The sequence below is a fragment of the Lissotriton vulgaris genome, chromosome 8 (assembly GCF_964263255.1).
Source record: "Lissotriton vulgaris chromosome 8, aLisVul1.2, whole genome shotgun sequence".
Taxonomy (NCBI): domain Eukaryota; kingdom Metazoa; phylum Chordata; class Amphibia; order Caudata; family Salamandridae; genus Lissotriton; species Lissotriton vulgaris.
Window position 1 is genome coordinate 1,302,089,782 of NC_141696.1, and position 21,409 is coordinate 1,302,111,190.

General features: G+C 49.5%; 1 protein-coding gene across 1 annotated transcript in view; it reads right to left on the reverse strand.

Annotated features, from left to right (window-relative positions):
* The window catches only part of DDX10 (DEAD-box helicase 10), an 832,256-nt gene that overhangs the window by 500,999 nt on the left and 309,848 nt on the right, over positions 1–21,409 (reverse strand). The window lies entirely within an intron of this gene.

Consider the following 21,409-nt stretch of genomic DNA (forward strand, 5'->3'; position numbering starts at 1 on the left):
CCCGTGAAGGTCTCAAGGTGCTGAGAGAGGGGGTGCGTGCTGCTACTGCTCGAAAAGCCAGGTCTTGAGGTGTTTCTTGAAGGTGAGGTGGTCCTGGGTCATTCGTAGGTGTGCAGGAGGGAGTTCCATGTTTTGGCTGCCAGGTAGGAGAATGATCTTCCTCCGGCGGTGGTTCTGCGAATCCGTGGAAAGGTGGCGAGGGCGAGGCTGGCAGAGCGGAGCTGGCGGGTGGGAGTGTAGAACAAGAGGCGGTTGTTGAGGTATTCGGGCCTATGACGTGGAGCGCTTTGTGTGCGTGGGTGAGGAGCCTGAATGTTATCCTCTTGTTGACGGGGAGCCAGTGCAGGTTTCTCAGGTGGGCAGATATGTGGCTGTGGCGAGGGATGTCGAGGATGAGTCATGCGGAGGCGTTCTGTATGCGTTGTAGTCGTTTCTGTAGTTTGGCGGTGGTTCCTGAGTATAGGGCGTTTCCGCGGTCCAGTCCGCTGGTGACGAGGGCCTGGGTGACCGTCTTTCTGGTGTCGGTGGGGATCCACCGGAAGATCTTTCGGAACATGCGCAGGGTGTTGAAACATGATGACGAGACGGCGTTGACTTGCTTGGTCATCGTGAGGGAGGAATCCAGGATGAATCCCAGGTTGCGTGCGTGGTCCGAGGGTGTCGGCGCTGAGCCCAGTGCTGAGGGCCACCAGGAGTCGTCCCAGGCGGATGGGGGTTGTCAGAGGATGAGTACCTCCGTCTTGTCTGAGTTCAGCTTCAGGTGGCTGAGCTTCATCCATTCTGCGACGTCTTTCATTTCTTCCTGTAGGGTGGTTTTGGCGGTGGCTGGGTCTTTGGTGAGGGAGAGTATCAGCTGGATGTCGTCGGCGTAGGAGATGATGTTGATGTTGTGTTTGCGTGCGATGGCGGCGAGGGGGCTCATATAGATATTGAAGAGGGTTAGGCTGAGCGAGGAGCCTTGGGGTACGCCGCAGATGATCTCGGTGGCTTCTGAGCGGAAGGGAGGGAGGCGGACTCTCTGGGTTCTGTCGGAGAGGAACAAGGTGATCCAGTCCAGGGCCTTTCCTTGTTTCCCAGTGTTGTAGAGGTGGATTATTAGGGTGCGATGGCATACGGTATCGAAGGCTGCCGAGAGGTCCAGGAGGATGAGGGCGGTTGTTTCTCTGTTGTCCATCAGGGTCCTGATGTCATCAGTGGCTGCTATGAGGGCAGTCTCGGTGCTGTGGTTGGCTCGGAATCCGGACTGGGATGGGTCGAGTGAGTTGTTTGCCTCGAGGAAAACAGTCAGCTGTTTATTGACGGTCTTCTCAATGACTTTGGCCGGGAAAAGGAAGAAGAGAGATGGGGCGGAAGTTTTTGAGGTCTTTGGGGTCCGCTGTGGGTTTCTTCAGAAGGTAGTTGATTTCTGCGTGCTTCCAGCTCTCGGGGAAGGCGGCTGACGCGAACGAGATGTTTATGACGTTTCGGAGATGGGGTGCGATGATGGTGTCCAATTTGTTGAAGATATGATGGGGGCATGGGTCCGAGGGGGAGTCAGAGTGGATGGAGTTCATGACGTTGGTGGTGTCTTCAGTGCTGATGGGGGTCCAGGCGCTGAGGGTGGTGGTGGGGGCCGCTGGTTGGGTGGCTGGAGGTGGAGTCTGGGGTCCGAAGCTGTCGTGTATGTCTGCGATCTTACGGTGGAAGAACGTGGCGAGAGAGTTGCAGAGTTCTTGTGACAGTGTGAGGTCGTTGTTGCTGGGGTTGGAGAGCTCTTTGACAATGTTGAAAAGTTCCTTGCTGTTGTGGGTGTTGATGTCTAGTCGCTCTTTGAATGATGCCCTCTTGGTGGTGCGGATCAGCTGGTGGTGTTCGCAGGTGGCGATTTTGAGGGCTGTCATGTTTTCTCTAGCTCGATCGTGGCGCCAGGTTTTTTCGAGGGTTTGGCAGGATTTCTTTGATTCTTTGAGGGCGTCTGAGAACCATGAGGTTTTCCTGTTGCGGGTCATGCCTGGGGGGTTCTTCAGTGGTGCGAGGTCGTGGGCGCAGTTGGTGATCCACTGTGCGAGGTTGTGGGCTGAGTCGTTGGTGTCGGCGGCGTCGGCTGGCGGGTTCTGGCTCAGCGTTGAGTGGAGCTGGTCTGTGGTGATTTTGCTCCAGCATCTGCGGGGGATTTGTTGCGTGCGGTGGTGGGATGTATTCTTTTTGAAGGTGAAGTGGATGCATCTGTGGTCGGTCTAGTGAAGTCCAGAGGAGTGGCTGAAGGAGACGTGGTGGCTGGCGGAGAAGATGGGGGTCGAGCGTGTGGCCGGCGATGTGGGTGGGGGTGTTCATCAATTGCTTGAGTCTGAGATTGGCGAGGTTGTCGAGCAGGGTGGTGGTGTTGTTGTCGCTGCTTTTCTCCAGGTGGAAGTTCAGGTCCCCTAGGAGGATGTATTCTGGTGTGGCTAGGGCATGCGGGCTGATGAAGTCGGCGATGGTTTCGCTGAATTGTGTGCGTGGGCCCGGGGGTCTGTAGATGAGCGTTCCTCTAAGAGTGGTCTTGGGGTCGGTGTGGATCTGGAAGTGTAGGTGTTGGGCGGCGGAGTGTGTGTCTTCGGTGATGGTCGTGATGTTGATGGTGTTCCTGTAGACGATGGCGATTACTCCTCCGGTTTGGTTGACGTCCTTCCAGGTGATCTTGTAGCCGTCCGGGATGGCTATGGCGATGTCGGGGGCCGAGGAGGCGTTCATCCAGGTTTCCGTGAGGAAGGCGACGTCTGGTGCTGTTGTGTCGAGGAGGTCCCACAGTTCAACGGCGTGTTTGTGGACAAAGCATGTGTTGAGGAGGATGCACTTGAGGTGGTTGTTGTTGTTGCGTGGTCTGGTTGGTGGTCTGCAGGCTCGGAGGCAGGTGTATTTGCAGGCTTGACAGGTGAAGGGTCCGTGGGTTTGCTTCGGGGTGGCTCGGTAGCAGGCGGGTGTTCGTCCGGTGTGGAGTGCGTTGAGGGCAGCAGAGTCGTATCTCAGTCGGGTGCTCTGGGTGCGGCGGGGGCCAGGGGTACTGGCACTGGGCGCGGTCCAGGCGCGGACGGGCGCAGACGGGCTTGCCTTAGACGCGCCCGCTGTGCGCGCCCGCTGCACAGCCCGCTGCAAAACAGCTGCGCGGCCTCCATATGAGGGGCTGTGGGAGGGAGGAGCAGCTCCCACAGCGGGAGCGGGGTGGCGTATGGAGACAGCGGGGGGCGGGCTGTATGGACGCAGCGGCGGGAGAAAGGTGGTACGGAGGGAGGCGGGAGAGGGGGCACAAGGGCAACGATGAACGAGGCGCACACAGTGAACAGGGGCACAGAATGAAAAAACGGGGAGCGGGGGCACAGGGCACACAAGAAAACGAGGCAACAGAGATCAGGGGCACAGATTGAAAAAACGGGGAGGGGGGAGAGGGGGCACAGGGTACACAAGAAAACGAAGCAACAGAGATCAGGGGCACAGAATGAAAAAACGGGTAGAGGGGGCACATGGTACACAAGAAAACAAGGCAACAGAGATCAGAGGAACAGAATGACAAAACGGGCAGGACAACAGGAAACCAACAGTGAGCAGGGTCACAGCGAAGTTGCACAGGCGGCAGGCAGCAGCGAGGCACTAGCGGGGTAGCGCCACAGGAGAACCGTTTGGGGGGCGACCTACCTGATGGCAGGGTCAAAGGTCGCAATGGGTAACTAAAGCCCTAACGATGCAGCCATCTTCCCTACATTCTCTATTAATGCAACCAGGACCAATTCGGTTGCACAGAGAGGTCGAAAATGTGGTCTAAATGAGTGAATTAGATTACTCTATAGAAAGACTGAGGAACACTGTCTTATTGGGACTGAATTTCACTCAGGCTTAATGCACTAGCTCACTCAACCACTCATCTATTCATTCACTAATACATACATACATACATCTCATGCCCTTGCCTCATCCAAACAACCATTGGCTCATTATCACACACCCTCAAATTTCACATCGAAGCAAACACACTAGCGCATATAAAACAATGCATGATGAAGCCTTTTGACTTTTTTATTGCTTCTTTTGTTTTGTCATGGCTGATGTAGAACTGTATTGTGGGGGAGCTGCTGGGCCCTCTACAACATAAAAAAAGAAAACAATGGTTTAAAGGAAAAAAATATTTTTATAGTGTCAAAAAAGCACACACTACTATAGTAATCCCGGATACTGATTAGGAACTCAAATATGTAACCACTAAACAGTGTGCACATCTCATCAGCAAGTACCTTACTCAATGGGGTATCTTTCCAATGTACATATTTCTATCTAGTACTTAAGCTCTCAGCACAGGCGTGGAACCAATGGGGGAGGGCAATGCAGTCTCCTTATGGCTCTAAAAAGCTGCAAGGGCTTCAGGGATTGTAAAGATGTTGTACTTCGCAGGTCACTTAAGGAGATGGGCTGGTGCCATGGGTTGATATGAGAAGACTGACATCAGCGGTGTTCTTAGGGTAAAGCCTCAAGTCTCTACTCTGTTCCTTACATTTAGGGAGGGTTAATAATGGAAATAAAATGCGGGGTGAATGTGTAAGCCCCTCACAATTAGAAAGAGGTGAAGAAGCCGAGGGTTCTCTGAAACAGAATCTTGTCCACATTTAAGACGCAAAGAAAGATTAATATCCATGTATACAGTACGCTTTGCTCAATATTAGCTTGTTCGCGACATAGAGGGATCTGGTAGACAAACCCTGATGATTGTGAAAGAGAGCACAGGCATAACAAAATAATGTTATAGCTGTAACAAATTCAACACCATCGGCAATCACACCTTTGTGACCTACTAGCTTTGTCACTGGGTTTTAGCTGTACTGTACAACGTCCTTGATGTGTGCAGCATAGCTAAATAAAAAATAGGATTTCTGCATTTTGGAGATTCTTGAACGTACAAAAAAAAATAAATAAATAAAAAAAACATGAAATGTTTTTCCTTTTGTTGAAGGAACAGGGTTGGGGACGTGGAAGCAACACAGGGCTTAGCGAGTGGGGAGGGGGAACAAAACGTCTGGAGGGGGCGAAAGTAACATGGGGAACCAGTGGGGGCTGAAGCAATATTGGGTATCTGGAAGCAGCATGCAGGGTACGGGTGGGGGGCAAATGGCAGCGTTACAGCGCAACCTGGAGCGCAGAGGGTGGAGGACAGAAAAGCACATGGGTTACAGACTGAGAGTATTTTTCCAGCTGGGAGTGGGTAGATGCACCCAGTCAAGAAAGCAACACAGGTGGGGGAGCACACGAGGGCAAACGCATCACGGGCAGGGGAGAAGCGCACAGGTGAGAGAGAGAGAAGCATAGAGAGGCGAGGAGAAGCACACAAGGGAAAGAGCTGGAAAACACATGCACTCTCAGTGCTTGAACACAAAGCAAAACGTAGCATCTGAAAAGACATGCAGTTTACGGACAGTAATGCATCCGTGCTTACGGGGATGGAGAAACTCAAGAATAGGAAAGAAAGCCTGCATAAGCTAACGAATAAGAAGCAATCAAACACCAATGACAAGGGTAAGCAAGAGGCGGGCTCTAGGCCCATTATAAGCTAAAAATACTTCTTGCAACAGACAGTGCATGTGCTGTCTAGTATTAGGACACTCAATAATGAAATAAAACATATGTGCAGTCCAGTTAATAGAAATTCCCGTGGTAGCATCATAGTACCCTCTATACACCCGAGATTCAAGACATAAGGAATAGATATTTAAATATTAATGAGGGGGTCTTCATTTTCGCTACAACTCAAATAAATAAGGCAGTCAGGCAGTGTTTCTTTTTACATTACTTGCAAAGCCAGATAAAAGACAAATCTCGAAATATGCATCCCTTTCATTTGCCTCAGACTGGTAGAGCAGTATAATTTTACGTCAGTGACAACGTTTGAAAAAAGGTCTTATGGACCATCCAGCTTATGGAGGCCTTTTGTCGTCTTTTTTTATTTCCGGTGCTCATCGAAAAAAACTAAATATTTAGAGGAAAAAAGAAGAAAATGTTTAATGTAAAAGATAAGGATGAGCATTTTAACCGGCTTATTGTTTGATGTAATACCCGATCTGTAAGGCTGTGTGTGCAGACAAGCTGTCATTCGTGTAATTATCGCTTTTAGAAATAATGTTTGGAAGTTGAGGATTTTCTAAAAACATGATAAGAAGCCTCCGTCAAGATATGCCGCCAGACAAGCTAAATATGTTAAAAGCTATGAGGTAAACATCAAACAAGGGTCTTTTTCTTTTTGATTAAAAGGCATTCTTCCAGATAGAACATATTTAAAAACATTAAAAAGACTGACGCTATGCTGCATTGACTGTGGTTACAGTGGGTCCTTCGGTGCATAAGATGGCAGCTGTGACCTTTGAAATCTATTCTTTGCCACATGGGAGGTGAGGACGGGATGCCTGAGGGTTCAAAACTCAGTCTAAAACCTTTCAGACTAATTAACTTTCAAACCTACCCTTCTTCATCCAGTCCGGCCCAGCACCCTAGATGGATTTCAATCTCATTAGAAAGGATTCTGCAATAGATTGCTTTGCTCCATGTTCACCTTTTAATTGATATTTCTTAAATGGCCTCAATTTGGTGAGAACATTATGTTCAGAACAATCAAAGTGAAACAATGAAAAAATTGTAAATTCAGTTTACCGAGGGAAAAATTAAAATACTTAAAAGGTAGATTTTTATTTCTTCAGTTGGCATACATGTTAAACATTTGAGTTAAACTAACACGGTTCTAAACCAAGCCAGTGTCAAATTTTAATTATGCTCACAAAATTTGGGAAATTTCACATTACATCAGTTAATGACATTTTTGGCTTAAAAGACAATGGTTTCAGCAGAACAAGCAGCTTCTGTTGGTACCAATGTCTTGTCAGTATCCTCTGTGACTTTTTTTTTACTCAAAGTATTCCCTCATGTTAAAATTAAAGTGACTCATTCACATAGTCTTCGCAAATGACTGCGAAGTAATTGAGGCAATTTTACTCTCTTTATTCAAAAAATATTTCCACAGATAATCTGATCTGCTTGATCCAGTGCCATGAACTACCATCTGGCATATTAAAAAGTTAAGATGTCAGTCTGAGACAACAACAAAGCAAAAGCAACAGCCGGTTAAACCAAATGGGTAGCTGTGGTACCAAATGTTCAAACCACATCAGCTGTGCTCACTGGGCCTTTGTAGTAGGGTTTCTCAAGGAGAGAGACCATCATGACTGGGCAGCCGGATTTAGTGCTACATAAAGACATCATAATTAGATACAGATGGCCGCCATTATGCCAGAGGATGGAGGCGGAACTGTATATGACCTTTGCAAACTCAACTATGGTTGCACTTCTTCCGTTTTCAAATGTGTGAACTGGCGAACAAAATCCCTACAATCAGAGATCCAATGATTATGCCGAATTGGCTGTAGGAGCCACCCCCCCAAAGAACCAATGCATCAAAGCGCTATATCAGATGTTTGAGGGCATTCTCAATCATGTACAACCACATCTAAAGATGAAAGAGGACAAAAAACAAACAAAGGTGTTTACCCAGCTAGCTTAATTCTGACCAATGCACTTATTTGCCATATGAAAGGGTATTTGAAACTGACATGGAACACATAGCAAACAGGTCATGATATTGATATTTTAATCACACTATGCAGTTTTGTTGAGTTTCTGGATAAGCGAGGCACAAAATATGCAAGTAACGGATGAGATGCAAGGTACTAAGGGCACAACATACAGGAGTGAATACATACTTGCAATGGTTTCTGAGGGATATACCTGTATGTAAAGAGATAGTCGGGCAGCATTCATGGCCGCAGTTTGAAAATACTATTTGTAGGGGTACAGCTTGGGCAGGTGTAAGGTGGGGGTGGTTTGCATCAATGTCACTGGGTCTCAAGGCTAAACAGATGCGGGGGGCGTAGCACCTCCAAAAAGCTGTGAAAACTCTACGTCTTTGCAATCTCTTTATCAACACATTCCACTACTGACCTGCCCCAGCCACAAAATCATCATGTGGCCCTTGTATGTCACATTCCTACAGACCAGAGTCTTTTTATAACCATGTCATACTTGGATAAAGAGCCATGAATAACTGCTCACAGCACTGGCGAGAAACACAGCGTCCTTCCATCTAAAGAACAAGGCATAGCTTCAGGGGTTTACAAGAACCCTTATTCCAGCTCATCAGAACTTTACACGCTCCACCTGAGACAGGAGGGGGTGTTTAGGGTACTGGTGAAGGGGATCTGCAGAGTCATCAGCCAACACCTATTAAATGGAGTAGATGCAGCACTAGTAAGACCTGCTGCCCCAAGAAACGTATTGGTGTGCTGGAAGGTTACGTTAGGGGTCAAGATTGATCCTTCTGCCTATTATTAAACTGGAGAGAGATTGTTGGGGGAAACACTCTTCTGTGGCTGAATGCAAAGAGCCTAGTTTTAAACATCTTAACAACAGTGTAACACGTATCGTATGACAAGATTGGGAGTAGTAAGAAATTGGTGTAAAGTCACGTGAGATCCCATAGTCTATATTCTTCAGTACCAGGTTCGGGCTCCACTTCAATACCAAAGCCTCGTCGGCTGGACCACTCCTCGATTTGTACTTTTTTGCCATTTTTGTTTGCATATTGCATGTTTCCAAAACAAAAATGTTACAAGTTTGCCAAGGGCACATCTATTGGCTCTTAAAATGTTTGTTCTATCTTCCCGCTTGAACTCAATTTTAGACTTTCATTGTGTGGTTTTTCACCCTCATTTTAGTTCATCTAAAACCCTGCCACTTGCAGTTTTATCTACTTTTTAAAGGGTCACAAAACAGTTAGGGACCCTGGCACAGCAGAGAACAGTCAAGGACTGTTTATTCTTTCACGTACAGATGACTCAGTAGGAGCTCTCGTGGTGCAGGAAAATTACCTATATTGGATATTTCTTTGGACTATATGCAATAATGGTCTAGAAAAGCTTGGGGATTGGAGTACTGAGTCTTTACAGGATGTTTAGCTTCTTGACAAACTCGTCTGGCGCTTCAATACTCTAAGGGGCACAGTGCCCATTAAGGTAATGCCCAGCAAGGGAACACAATGTGATCATTTGGCTAAAGAGTTCCAGGGCACAGGAGGAGAGCCACTGAGTCCCATATAAAGGTCACCTCCTCCTATTGCACTGAATGCGTCCCAGGTCTTTTCTTATACCTCTTCTGCTAGAATGTACATTTCTTTAAAAAACTTCCATCTGGAGAGTGACCAGTCCTCGTAAATCCAGTAATTCGGCTCCCAGCAGGTCACCGAAGCATGGCCGCTGCATCAATATCTGGAATTTCCACAGACTAGCCATTTACTCTGTATGCATAAATGGATTTATAGAGCTCCCATCTGCACATTTCCAGGCCAAACTGAGCATGAAGTGGCTCTAATTCCTTCCCCTGAAAAGCAGCAGGCTGCACTACAGAAATGTCAGGCTGATTACGGGAGCCATTTGGGCGCCATAACCGCAAAGCAATTTACGAGCACTTCAAAAGATCAAACAAAGCTCTCGAGGATTGGTGCAACACGGCAATGTCATTTTGCCCATTGCAGAAACATTAGATTTTCAACGGATGAACCTCTCAATCAAGGAGAATGTTGTAAATTGTGCTCTTACCGCAATGAACTTATGAACACAAAAAAAAAATTAAAAACTATTTCAATCTTGGAAAGCCGACACTGCAAAGCGAAAGAACAGCAATCATACTCCTGGAGTGCATCATGAGCCACCACTGCACCGGTCTAACCTCTAACCGCCTCTGAAAGTAGCTCATACTCCTAACATGGCTTGCAATTCAGACCAGAGGTGGCTGGGGACACGGGTGCACACACCAAAGTATGCAATAGGTCACAGTTAGTAGTATTTGAATGTTCACAAGTATCCAGCACTCTATGAGGAGGGGGAGCCACCAAGTCTTCCCGGCTGGAAAAGTCCAAATATGAAAAATAGTCTCCGAGAAGTCAATGAATCAAGGTTGAGCTTGTGGTGTCAATCGTTATGTTCTTTATTTTTACCTGTTTTCAAACCGTCCTCGCCAACACGAGCTGTTTTCTTCGGCCTACCTTTGGCGTGTATCAAAGGAAAGGAGGTGACACCGCATGGCAGGAGTACTCTCCTGAAGACACTATGGTACAACTTTAATATATGCGCCTCAGACAGCACACACGTTTATTGGGACTGTTCAAGAAACAATAAGACCTACAATATCATCAGGCCTTTCTTATTACATCACAACAGGACCTGCCCTGAAGAAGTCTGCTGCAACATTGCCAGCACAGACGAAACACGTAAGGGCGAAGTTTGAAAACAGATGTGAACATAAAGAACTTGATTCATTGAGTGCTCGGAGACTTTTCCATACTCCTGACATTACCATGTTAGCCTTCAGACGTCATTCACCCCAAAATTGGGGCCTCTTTTAAATTATGCTGTGCGGGCGATTGAAAAACATTATTTCTTACATTTAGCTTATGGCTACGGTTTTAAACACAACTCTAAAAGTGCCCGGGGCACACCTACTATCGGTCCCACTGCAGCACACACTTCTTTGCGCTTGGCATAATGAGCACAAAATTTAAAAGCACAATTTTAAGGAAAAGTTACTTAACTTCGGTAAAGCTTTATCTTGTAAGACGATTTAGTCGCTGATTCCTTATCTTTGAATTATCCCCAGGCATCAGAGGACCCGGATTTTTTTTTGTTGAGAAGTACCGCTGTGCACCGGTCGGTGGCGTCGATCAACTCTGCGAGGCGTCGTAAGTAATGGATGTGATGTGCGCGACGCCTTTATAGCCATCACCCCAGCGCGCGGATGTCAATTTCTTTTCATGACTTTCCATGCCAGGAGCGCAGAGCCATGAAGATCACTGACCACTGATTTGGAAAAATAGGGCCCTGAAATGGGAATGCCCTACCCCTAGAAATCTGTTCGCAGAGCAGGGAGGATGGGTGGGTTGGCAAGGAATTTGCTGCTAGATAGTCTCTCTACCATTGAAGGCGTTACCGAAGGTAAGTAACTTTTCCATCTAATAGTGACTTCCAGCCGCAGATTCCTCACCTTTGAATTGATGGATACCAAAGAAATACCTTCCCGGAGGTGGATCTGCAAAACAATTTCATACCCAAACGTCCTGCGGTACCGAACAGGTAAAGTGCACATCCAGACGTTTCGGACTGTCCAGGCAGTAGTGTTTTGTGAATGTGCGCAAAGTAGCCCACATTGCTGCCTGGCAGATGTCCAGGACCGGGACATCGCATGCTAACGAAGTGGTCGCAGCTTTAGCTCTGGTGGAAAGAGCACGCAAGTCCTCTGGGGATTGCTTATTGGCTAATGCGTACCAGATCTTAATGTAGAAGCGTCACTTCTGAACAGCCTTTCCCGTCTTCGCTTCATTATATTTACTTATGTATTTATTTATGTTGAGTTTTATATAGCGCTGGCTAGACCCGGAAGTATCGGAGTGCTTCACATAAGGAAAAGCAGCGAGTTACAGGAATAATAGTTTAAACATGTTTCACAGAAATTTCAAAGTAAAAGACAAATCATAAGAGGCAGAGAAATAAAGGGGGGACAAGAATATGAGTGAAAGAATAGGTGGGAGGGGGAAAGGGAGCCTGAGGGGGGATGGAGTAAAGGTAGTCCAACGAAAAGAGAAAAACGTTCAACTCAAAAGTCAAGATATCCGAGCGATTAACATAAGGACAAGGTACAGTAATTTGAAAACATTAGTTGTACAGATTTAATAACCAGAGTGGAAAAATCATAGGGGCGAGAGAAGGTAGAGGGGGACAAGAGTAGTGTTCTGAGAGAGGGTGATGGAAGAGGAGGAAACCAGGGGGGGATGGAGTTAAGGCAGACCAGAAAGAGGGAAAAAAACGTTTGAGGATCGTCAAGGGGAGACCGGAGGACAGAGGGAAAGGACAGACGTCAAACAAGATGGTGGGTCTGGTCCTGGTAATCGACGGTGGCCAGCAACAAAATGGCGGCCTGAGCAAAGTCAAAAGTCCATAAATAAGAACCAGGGAGCAGGATTTAAGTGCAGAAAGTCAGGGGGGAGGGGGAGCGCAGTTCCAAATCAAAGGCAGGTGGAAGGGAGAAGAGGCGTGCAGGCTCTGGACCACTGGGGCATCGGTGTAGGCAATCTGCTGTGTGTGGCTCCCTTACCCCCATACCAAGGAAAGGTCTCTCGGGTCTCAGAAGTCGGACCCAAGGCGGAGCATGTACCCGGCAAATAGTTGGTTGTTCACTCGGAACTCTCTAGTGTGGTCAGGGTAGAAGAAATGCGTTACTTACCTGTAACAGCAGTTATCCAGTATTGGTGTCTTTCATAGATTCACATGCCTGAATCATTCCCCGTCGTCGAGACGGGAGCCTCCGGTAAATAAAAAAGTAATGTCCATAGACATACATGGAGAGAAAGGGTCCAAGGGTCTCCCCTTAGTAGCCTTTCCTTGTCCTTATGTAAAAAGGACCAAACTGACATAGTCAGCCAATCAGCTCCGACCTCCCTCTAGAACCTTCCTGGGAGGAGCCTCAGTCCCTCAGATTTTCGTACGCACCCAGCTAGGTTTGGCGTAGTATAGTTCCGAGAGGGAAGTGAGTCCTTCCAGGGGAGGCGGGAGGGTTGCATGTGAATCTATGAAAGACACCAATACTGGATAACTGCTGTTACAGGTAAGTAACGCATTTCTTATCCAGTATTAGGGGTGTCTTTCATAGATTCACATGCCTGAATCAGAGTAGCTAGCAATCACAGTAGCACATTTGTAAAACAGAGTTGCTCTGCCGTCATAGTAGATAATGCATATAATATCATACAATAAAGAGACAGCTTAGACATAATCTCATCAGAGCAATAATGTGCATACCTGGAAGGCGGGATGTAGGAAGGCTCACCTTACTGAAAGAGATGGCGAAGCACCGCCTGGCCCACTGCCGCGTCCTTCTGGAGTTCGATATCCAGGCAGTAGTGTCTGGAGAAAGTGTGCGGTGACTTCCAAGTCGCCGCTCTGCAGATGTCCAGGATCGGTACCCCAGCAAACAGTGCTGCCGATGTAGACATCGCTCTGGTTGAGTGAGCTAGGACACGGTCATTCAAAGGCCGGCCGGCCTTTTCGTGGCAGAAGGAAATCGCCGAGGAGATCCATCTGGATATGCTTTGCTTCGTGAGGGGTAGGCCCATTCTTGGCCTGCTGTATGCCACGAACAGCTGTGAGGATTTCCTGAGATCCTTAGTCTTCTCCAGGTAGAATTTCAGGCACCTCATAAGGTCCAAAGAGTGCAGCGACCTTTCCGCTGCTGTGGAAGGGTTGGCGAAGAATGACCTAAGGACCAATGGTTCGTTGAGATGGAAGTCCGACGGTACCTTTGGAATGAACTTAGGGTTTGGCCGCAGTATCACCCTATCATTTCTGAATTGCAGGTATGGTTCTTGAATGGACAAGGCTTGCAGCTCGCTAACCCTTCTGGCCGAAGTTAGAGCGAGCAAGAGCGCTGTTTTCCATGAGAGGTGTTGAAGCGATGCCCTGTGGATGGGTTCAAACGGGTGACGCATAAGCTGGTTGAGTACCAGGTTAAGCTGCCATGTGGGAGGTACCTTCCGAGGTCTCGGGAAGGATCTGTATAGTCCTTTGAGGAATTGCTTGACTAGCCGACTAGACCACAGAGAAGGCCCTGTGACCGTTCTGGTGAATCTCGAGATCGCTGCCAGGTGGACTTTGATGGACGCATGCGCCAGTCCCGACTGGGCCAAATGCAGGAGGTATGGTAATATTTGTTCTGGTGTGATGGAGAGTGGCCGTAAGCCCTGTACTGAGCACCATATGCAGAACCTCTTCCATTTGAGACAGTAGGTCTTGTTCGTACTGTCTGCTCTTGCTTTGGCTAGCACATCCTTGCAGTCTTGCGGGATATTCAGGCCACCGAACTCTCTGTGCTCAGGAGCCAGGCTGATAATTTGAGCGATTGGAGGTTCGGGTGTTGCACTTGCCCGTCGGACATCGTCAGTAGGGCTGGGTGTTGGTTCAGGCGGATCGGTGATTTGATGGATAGTCGAAGCAGATCCGAGAACCAGTGTTGCCTCGGCCAGGACGGGGCAATCAGGATCAGGGTGCATGGCTCCGCTTTCATCTTCCTGAGGAGCCGTGGAATCATCGGGAACGGAGGAAAGGCGTATGCAAAGACGCTGTACCATCCTATGGAGAACGCATTTCCTAGTGATCCTGGTTGGGGATGCCAACTTGCGTAACACGGGCATTTGGCGTTCCTCTTGGTGGCAAAGAGGTCGATGTTTGGGACTCCCCAAAGAGAGAAGACGTGAGTGAGGGCGCTGTCCGATAGTTCCCACTCGTGGGAGAGGGACTTCTGCCTGCTCAGGGCGTCTGCGATGGTATTGTCCCTTCCCGGAACATATTCCGCTTTGAGTTGGATGTCGTGTAGCACCAGCCAGTTCCAGATCGTCTGTGATTCGCGTGAGAGCGAGAGTGAACGCGTTCCCCCTTGCTTGTTCAGATAGTGCATCGTCGTGGTGTTGTCCGTCCTGACGAGCACTGGGGATTTCCGGATGCGTGGTTGGAAGGCTTGTAGAGCCAGAAACACTGCTCTCAGTTCCAAGAGGTTGATATGGAGCAATTGCTCTTGAGAGTCCCATTTGCCGCTGATCCGCAGGTCCTGGAGCACCGCGCCCCATCCCTCTAGGGAGGCGTCGGTTGTTATCACCAGAGGTGATGCTGGGAGGAGGAACGGCAAGCCCACTGTCAGATTGTGGCGATGTGTCCACCATTGTAGAGCTTTTGAAATCTTCGGTGTGATCCGAAGGATGTCTTCGAATGAGCCAGTGCTTTGGGTCCATTGGCTCGCGAGTGCCTCCTGCAGGGGCCGCATTCTGAGCCTGCAGTGTGGGATGAGGAGTATGCAGGAGGACATCATCCCTAGGAGGGAGGTGTAAGTCCGAACTTTCAGGTGCTTTTTCTTTGCCACAGCCGTGGCCAGAGATAAGATCTTGTCTGCCCTTTCTTTTGAGGGGAAGGCCTTCGTGCAGCCTGTGTCCAACATGGCCCCTAGGAAGGTAATTCTTGTTGCGGGAACCATGCATGATTTCTTGATATTGAGCGTCAATCCCAGATTTTGAAAGAGATTGGTGCAGGCGTTGGAGGACGTGACCGCGTCCCCCGGTGAGGGTGCTTTCACCAGCCAGTCGTCTAAGTAGGGGAAGATCTGGTGGCCCAGTTGGCGCAGGAAGGCCGCCACAGGCGCAAGGCATTTCGTGAATATGCGCGGCGCTGACTTGAGGCCGAACAGCAGAACTTTGAACTGATAGTGACGGCCCGCCACCTCGAATCTTAGGAACTTCCGGTGATTTTTGAGGATAGGGATGTGGTAGTATGCATCCTGGAGATCCAGTGACACCATGAAATCCCCTTTCTCTAGAATGCCCAGGATTTCCTGAATCGTCACCATCCTGAACGATTGGCTTCGTAGGAAGGTGTTGAGGCCCCGGAGATCCAGGATGGGTCTCCACTTGTTTTCTTTTTGTTGTACAAGAAAGAAGTGGGAGTAAAATCCTTTCCCCTTCGAGGATGCCGGAACCCTTTCGATTGCTCCTTTTTGTAGCATTGTCGAAAGTTCCATTAGAAGCAGGCGTTGATGTTTGTGTGTCCGTCTGCGTGGAGGGGTATTGGGAGGGATGGAGGTGAACTCGAGAGAGTGGCCAAATCGAATAATTTGAAGAACCCACCGGTCCGTGGTGATGTACTGCCAATTGTGAAGGAAGTGGGTCAGCTTTCCTCCAATTCGAAAGGATGGAGATGGTGTTTGGACTGGCTGGAGTAGGTGGTCACTGGCGGCCGCCAGCGCCCCTCTTGGTATTTTTACCTCTGTAGGACGATCTTCCGAATGAGGATTGTCTGCCCTGATTTTGCTTGTTTTGGTACTGGCCTTTTTGATTGTACGAGAATGAGGACGAGGACCTGTTTTGATATGAGCCTCGATAGGAGGACTGACCTCTGGGCCTGTTGCCTCGAAAGGACTGGTTCCTAGACTGTAGAGAGCCCAGTGCCCTTGCCGTGTCTGTGTCCTTCTTAATGGCCTGTAGGGCCTCGTCTACCTGTACTCCAAACAGGTGTTGGCCGTCGAAGGGCATGTCTAGAACCTTTGCCTGAACTTCTTGGCGGAATGAAGTGGCTTTGAGCCATCCCTGGCGTCTCAGAACGGCAGCTCCCGCCAGTTGACGGAAGCCTGTCATGGCTGCGTCGATAGCACAGTCTATGAGTTCCGCTGCAGAAGATTGACCCTCAACGAGGAGCGCTTTCACCTCACCCTGGACGTCATCAGGTAGTTCCTTTATGTAAGGGGCAATGTCCTCCCATAGCTGTCGATTGTAACGCCCCAGCAAGGCGATGGAGTTGGCCACCTTGATGGACATGGCCGACGTGGAAGTGAAGCGCTTGCCAATCGTGTCCAGTTTCCTGCCCTCTTTGTCAGGGGGAGCTGACAGTGGTGAGGAAGGGTTGCGGGAGTTTTTCTGGGCCGCCTGCGTCACCACCGAGTCCGGTTTGGGGTGACCATTTAGGCAAGCCGCTGCAGTGAGTGGTGCCCTGTATTTCTTCTCAAGGCGTGGGACCACCGCTGGCACAGAGGCAGGAGTGAGCATTAGCTTCTTTCCCTGTTCCCACAAGAAATCTATGATTGGAACCGCTTTTGCAGATTTTTGAGGCTGTTCCTTGAAGTCATGGAGGAAGCAGTCCGTTTCCGTGGATTCCACCACCATGTGGAATCTCTTCGCCGCTCTCTCCACCAGCTTGTGGAAACCCGCAATGTCCACCGGTGGGGAGTCCGCTTGGCGTGGTTGTGGTGAAGCTGGGGATGATGTAATATATTCGTCCTCCACATCCTGGTCCGAGTGGTCTGAGTGAACCTCCTGGACCTCTCCTTCCTCCAGTTCTTCCTCTTCCTCTTCTTCGTCCGAAGAGACCACCACCTGAGGATGGACTTCTTGGTGGTGAGGATGAGGGCGTTCCGGTGCGGACACCTGTACATGAGCTGGAGGTGTCTGATCTCCCTTGTCCCCTGGTGCGGGGCTCTCAGGCGCTTGACCGCCTCTGCTAGGCTCCGGAAAGCGCCGCTTATAGTCTTGCACAAGAAGTTTCAAGTCATCCACCAGGGTCGCCGGCAAGCATATCATGGGGGTTACTTCGGTGCGGACACTGGCTTGGACAGAGTGTTCTTGATATGTGAATTCTTCCTGTTCCTCATCTGTGCTCTGGCATTTTATGTGAAGCTCTGAAATTGAAGTAGCGGGATCCAGATGTTCATCCTCCTCGGATTCCTCGCTTTGGAAAATTTCTTGAGGTGGTTGCTTCTCCATCTTGCTAGGAGACGTTGTTTCCGGGGTAATTATTGACTTGCCCTGTTTGCCAGTCTGAATGGTATAGCTTGTAGTCGTCGAGGGGACCGTCGACGGTGGTAGCATCATGGACGGCGTCTCCACCAGCTTTGATTTTTTCCATGGTTCATTGGACGATGAATCGCCCGTCGACGGTGTCGTCGTCGAGTCCGTCGACGGAGCTTTTGGTGTCTTCGTCGACGGTGTCTTCGTCGACGGTGTCTTCGTCGACGGTGTCTTCGTCGACGGTGTCTTCGCCGACGGTGTCTTCGTCGACGGTGTCTTCGTCGACGGGCTCGTCGCCGACGAGCCTCTCGTCGCCGGGGTCGTCGATGGGGTCGTCGACGAGGTCGTCGTCGACGGAGGGGTGGAGGACGGGATCTTGGTCGTCGACGATTGCGCAGTCGTCGTCTTCGTCGACGGTGTCTTCGTAGACGATGGTCTCGTCGACGAGTCTCTCGTCGACACTCTCGTCGTCGTCGGTTGTGACGACGATGGGCTCGTCACTGTGGACGGCGTCGTCGACGGTGCAGTCTTCGTTGTCGACATGGATTTTGTCGTCGACGACGATGACGTCAGGAGAATAATTGAAGAGACAGGCCTACCTGTAGACGAAGAGGAAGTAGTCATCGTCGTCGAAGCCGAGGGCAACGATGCTGACGTGGTAGACACTGTGGTTTTGACTGAAGTAGTCCTCTGGCTTTGTCTGGAGGACGGAGCAGGCATTTTGAAGGTTTTATCCTCCTTAGCAGACACTGAGGATGATACAGATCTCGCCTCTGAAGACTTTTTGTGGGTCTTCGCAGGAGGAGTGTCTGAGGGGCCCGGGGAAGCGTCCCTTGGCCTCTTACTCGAAACAGCAGAAGTTCTGGAAACGCTGCTGACAGAGGACTCCAGATTGTCCCTGTTCTTAAGCCTGTCCAACCAGATCAGAAGGCGACCTTCTCTGTCTCTCACAGTCTTTCTGGGAAAAGACCGACAGATTGCGCATTTTTCCGAATTGTGATCCGGGTAAAGGCAATACAGGCACAGGTCGTGTTTATCATCCACATGAATCCTTTTCTTGCTGCAGGAAGAGCAGGCCCTGAACAGGGCTTTCTTCCCCGAGTCAGACATGGAAAAGGCAGTTTAACACACACTTACTTCAGGGATAGTGTGTTGAGGAAGTCCTTGAAGAGTTTGTAGGTTCAGAGAAAAACTTCCAAGAGAGTTTGTTGAGTTTAGAATAATCCTGAGGAGAGCTCAGGCTGGAGACTCCCTAGCACAACGTGCGGTAGAAAATCTGAGGGACTGAGGCTCCTCCCAGGAAGGTTCTAGAGGGAGGTCGGAGCTGATTGGCTGACTATGTCAGTTTGGTCCTTTTTACATAAGGACAAGGAAAGGCTACTAAGGGGAGACCCTTGGACCCTTTCTCTCCATGTATGTCTATGGACATTACTTTTTTATTTACCGGAGGCTCCCGTCTCGACGACGGGGAATGATTCAGGCATGTGAATCTATGAAAGACACCCCTAATACTGGATAACAAGAATGCTCTTTTTGGGTCTAGTCGGTGAAGATGCTCCTTTTCCTTGGAGGGATGCGGTGGAGAATAAAAAGTAGGCAGAGTGATGGACTGGCCTACATGAAAGGGAGTGACAACTTTCGACAGAAAGGACATTCTAGTTCACAGAATTAGTTTATATGGGTAGATTATCAGGTATGGAGGCTTGGATGACCAAGCCTGAACCTCACTGACCCTCCAGGCAGATGTTATTGCCAACAGGAAGGCCGTCTTGATGGTAAGGAGCCTAAGAGGAAAGCTGGGCAAGGGCGCAGAGGAAGCACAAATCAGGAACATCAGGACGAGATTAAGGTCCCACTGAAGCATGATAAAGGGAAAAGGATGGAATGTATGTTGCTAACCTTTCAAGAACCTATGTACAATAGGGGGTTTGAAAAGAGATGGCTGGTCAGGCAACCGCAGAGAGGCAGAAAGATAACCTTTTAAGGCGCCCAGAGCAGAGCCCTGCTGTGCAAGGGAAAGAATAAAGAGAAGAATCTTAGAAAAAGCAGCAGAAAGGAGGTCAACCTGCTTTGTCAGCACACCATGCCACAAAATTGCCCCACCATCAAGAGTATACCATCAGGAAAATATGTTGGCAGCCAGGGACGCCTGGCTGCCAGAATAACATTGCATACTTCGAACAGAGAGTCGAAAACTGTCAACTGTTGCTGTTCCATCTCCATGAGAGAAAGCGGAGAGTTGACAGGTTCGGGTGGGGAACACTCCCCTGCTGCTGCAACAGAAGATCCCCCCCACCCCAACCACCGAAGGTGCAGCCTGATCGGAGGACTGATGGCCATGCGCAACAGCTCAGGACATGAAACTCTTCGAGCACAGCCTGAAGCCACAAGGATGACTTGGGCCCGGTTGTACCTGATCTTCTTAAGAATTCTGGGCAGGGTTGGTTTGGGTGGAAAGGCGTACAGGAGGCCGGAGCTCCACTTGAGAATAGTCTTCGCGCAAGAGACGCCTAAGAAACTCCAGTGAGCAGAACTGCAGACATTGTGCATTCTCGGCAGTGACGAACCAAGAGCTACCCCCACCCCCCAAATGCTGAAAGAGTCCTTGCACCACCTACAGATGGAGACGCCATTTGTGATCGGCTAGGCATCTTTGACTGCATTTGTCCACCCTGGTGTTCACAGAGCCCGCCATGTGTTAAACCACCAAGGAAATGCCCTGACATTCCAGCCATATCCAGAGATGTAGGGCCTCTTGACGAAGGGTCCACGACCCCACCGCGCCCTGTTTGTTACAGTACTCCATGGCGGTGGAGTTGTCCGTGAACACCCGCACTAGCCTTCCCTTGATTGAGGGTTGAAAGGCTTTTAATGCCAGCCGGATCGCCCGGAGCACCAGAAGGCTAATATAGAGTCTGGATTCAGACGGAGAGCAGAGGCCTCTGATTTCCACCTCTCCCAAAGGGCCACCCCATCCCAGGTGTGATTCATTGGGGAAGGGAGAGGAGTCTGGTATTGACCCAATCGCAGTTCATTAACCACAGCTGCAGATCTTTTGCATTTCCCTTGAGATCTGGACCATGTCAGAGAGATTTCCCTGATGCTGCACCCACTCGAACTTCAGGTCCCACTGCTGAACCTGCATATGCCAGCAGCCATGTGTCATAAGCAGGATGCAGGAGGCTATTAAGGTCCACCAACCTCAGAGTCCGTTTCATCAAAATCCATGATAGAGGCTGAAACTTCGGTATCATATTGTGAATATATTGGCATAAGCGTTGAGGAGGAAAGGCCTGAAACAGCACTGTGTTCAGAACAGCTCCGATGAAGGGAGCTTCTGAGGGGGGAGTTAGGTGTGACTTCAGTATGTTGATAGTGAACCCCAGCAAATGCTGAAGGTCGTTGTAGTCTGGAGGTGGGAGCAGACAGCCTGGGGGCAAGGCAGCCCTCAACAACCAGTCATCAAGATAGGGAAAGATTGTTACCACTGATCTTCGCAGATGAGTGAGCAACGACCACCACCATCACCTTGGAGGGGCGCTGGTGAGGCCAAAAGGAAGCACGTCAAGCTGGATGTGCTCATGGCCCACTGTAAACCGCAGGCAGGACATAAATGTGAAAGTTTGCGTCTCCCAAGTACAATGCTACCATCCAGTATCCAGGGTCCAGGGCAGACAAGACTTGAGAGAGCATGAGCATTTTGATTCTTCTTGGGGAAAAAACTGAGAGGGGGCAGGTTGAGGACAAGACTAAGGCCTCTGTCCTTCTTGGGCAACAGATAGTAATGGAAATAGCAATCACGACCTACATCTGATGTCGACACCCTCTCTATGGCTCCCTTGGCCAAGAGAGCTGTACATTTTTTGGCAGATAAAAGAAAGATGGTCCTCAGTTAGTCTGTTACAAGCAGGTGGCATGGGTGGAGGGGTGAGGGAGGGGGCAGCTACTCCAGATAATCTGCAGAACCCACTGGTCTGATGTTATAGATGCCAGTGGGGC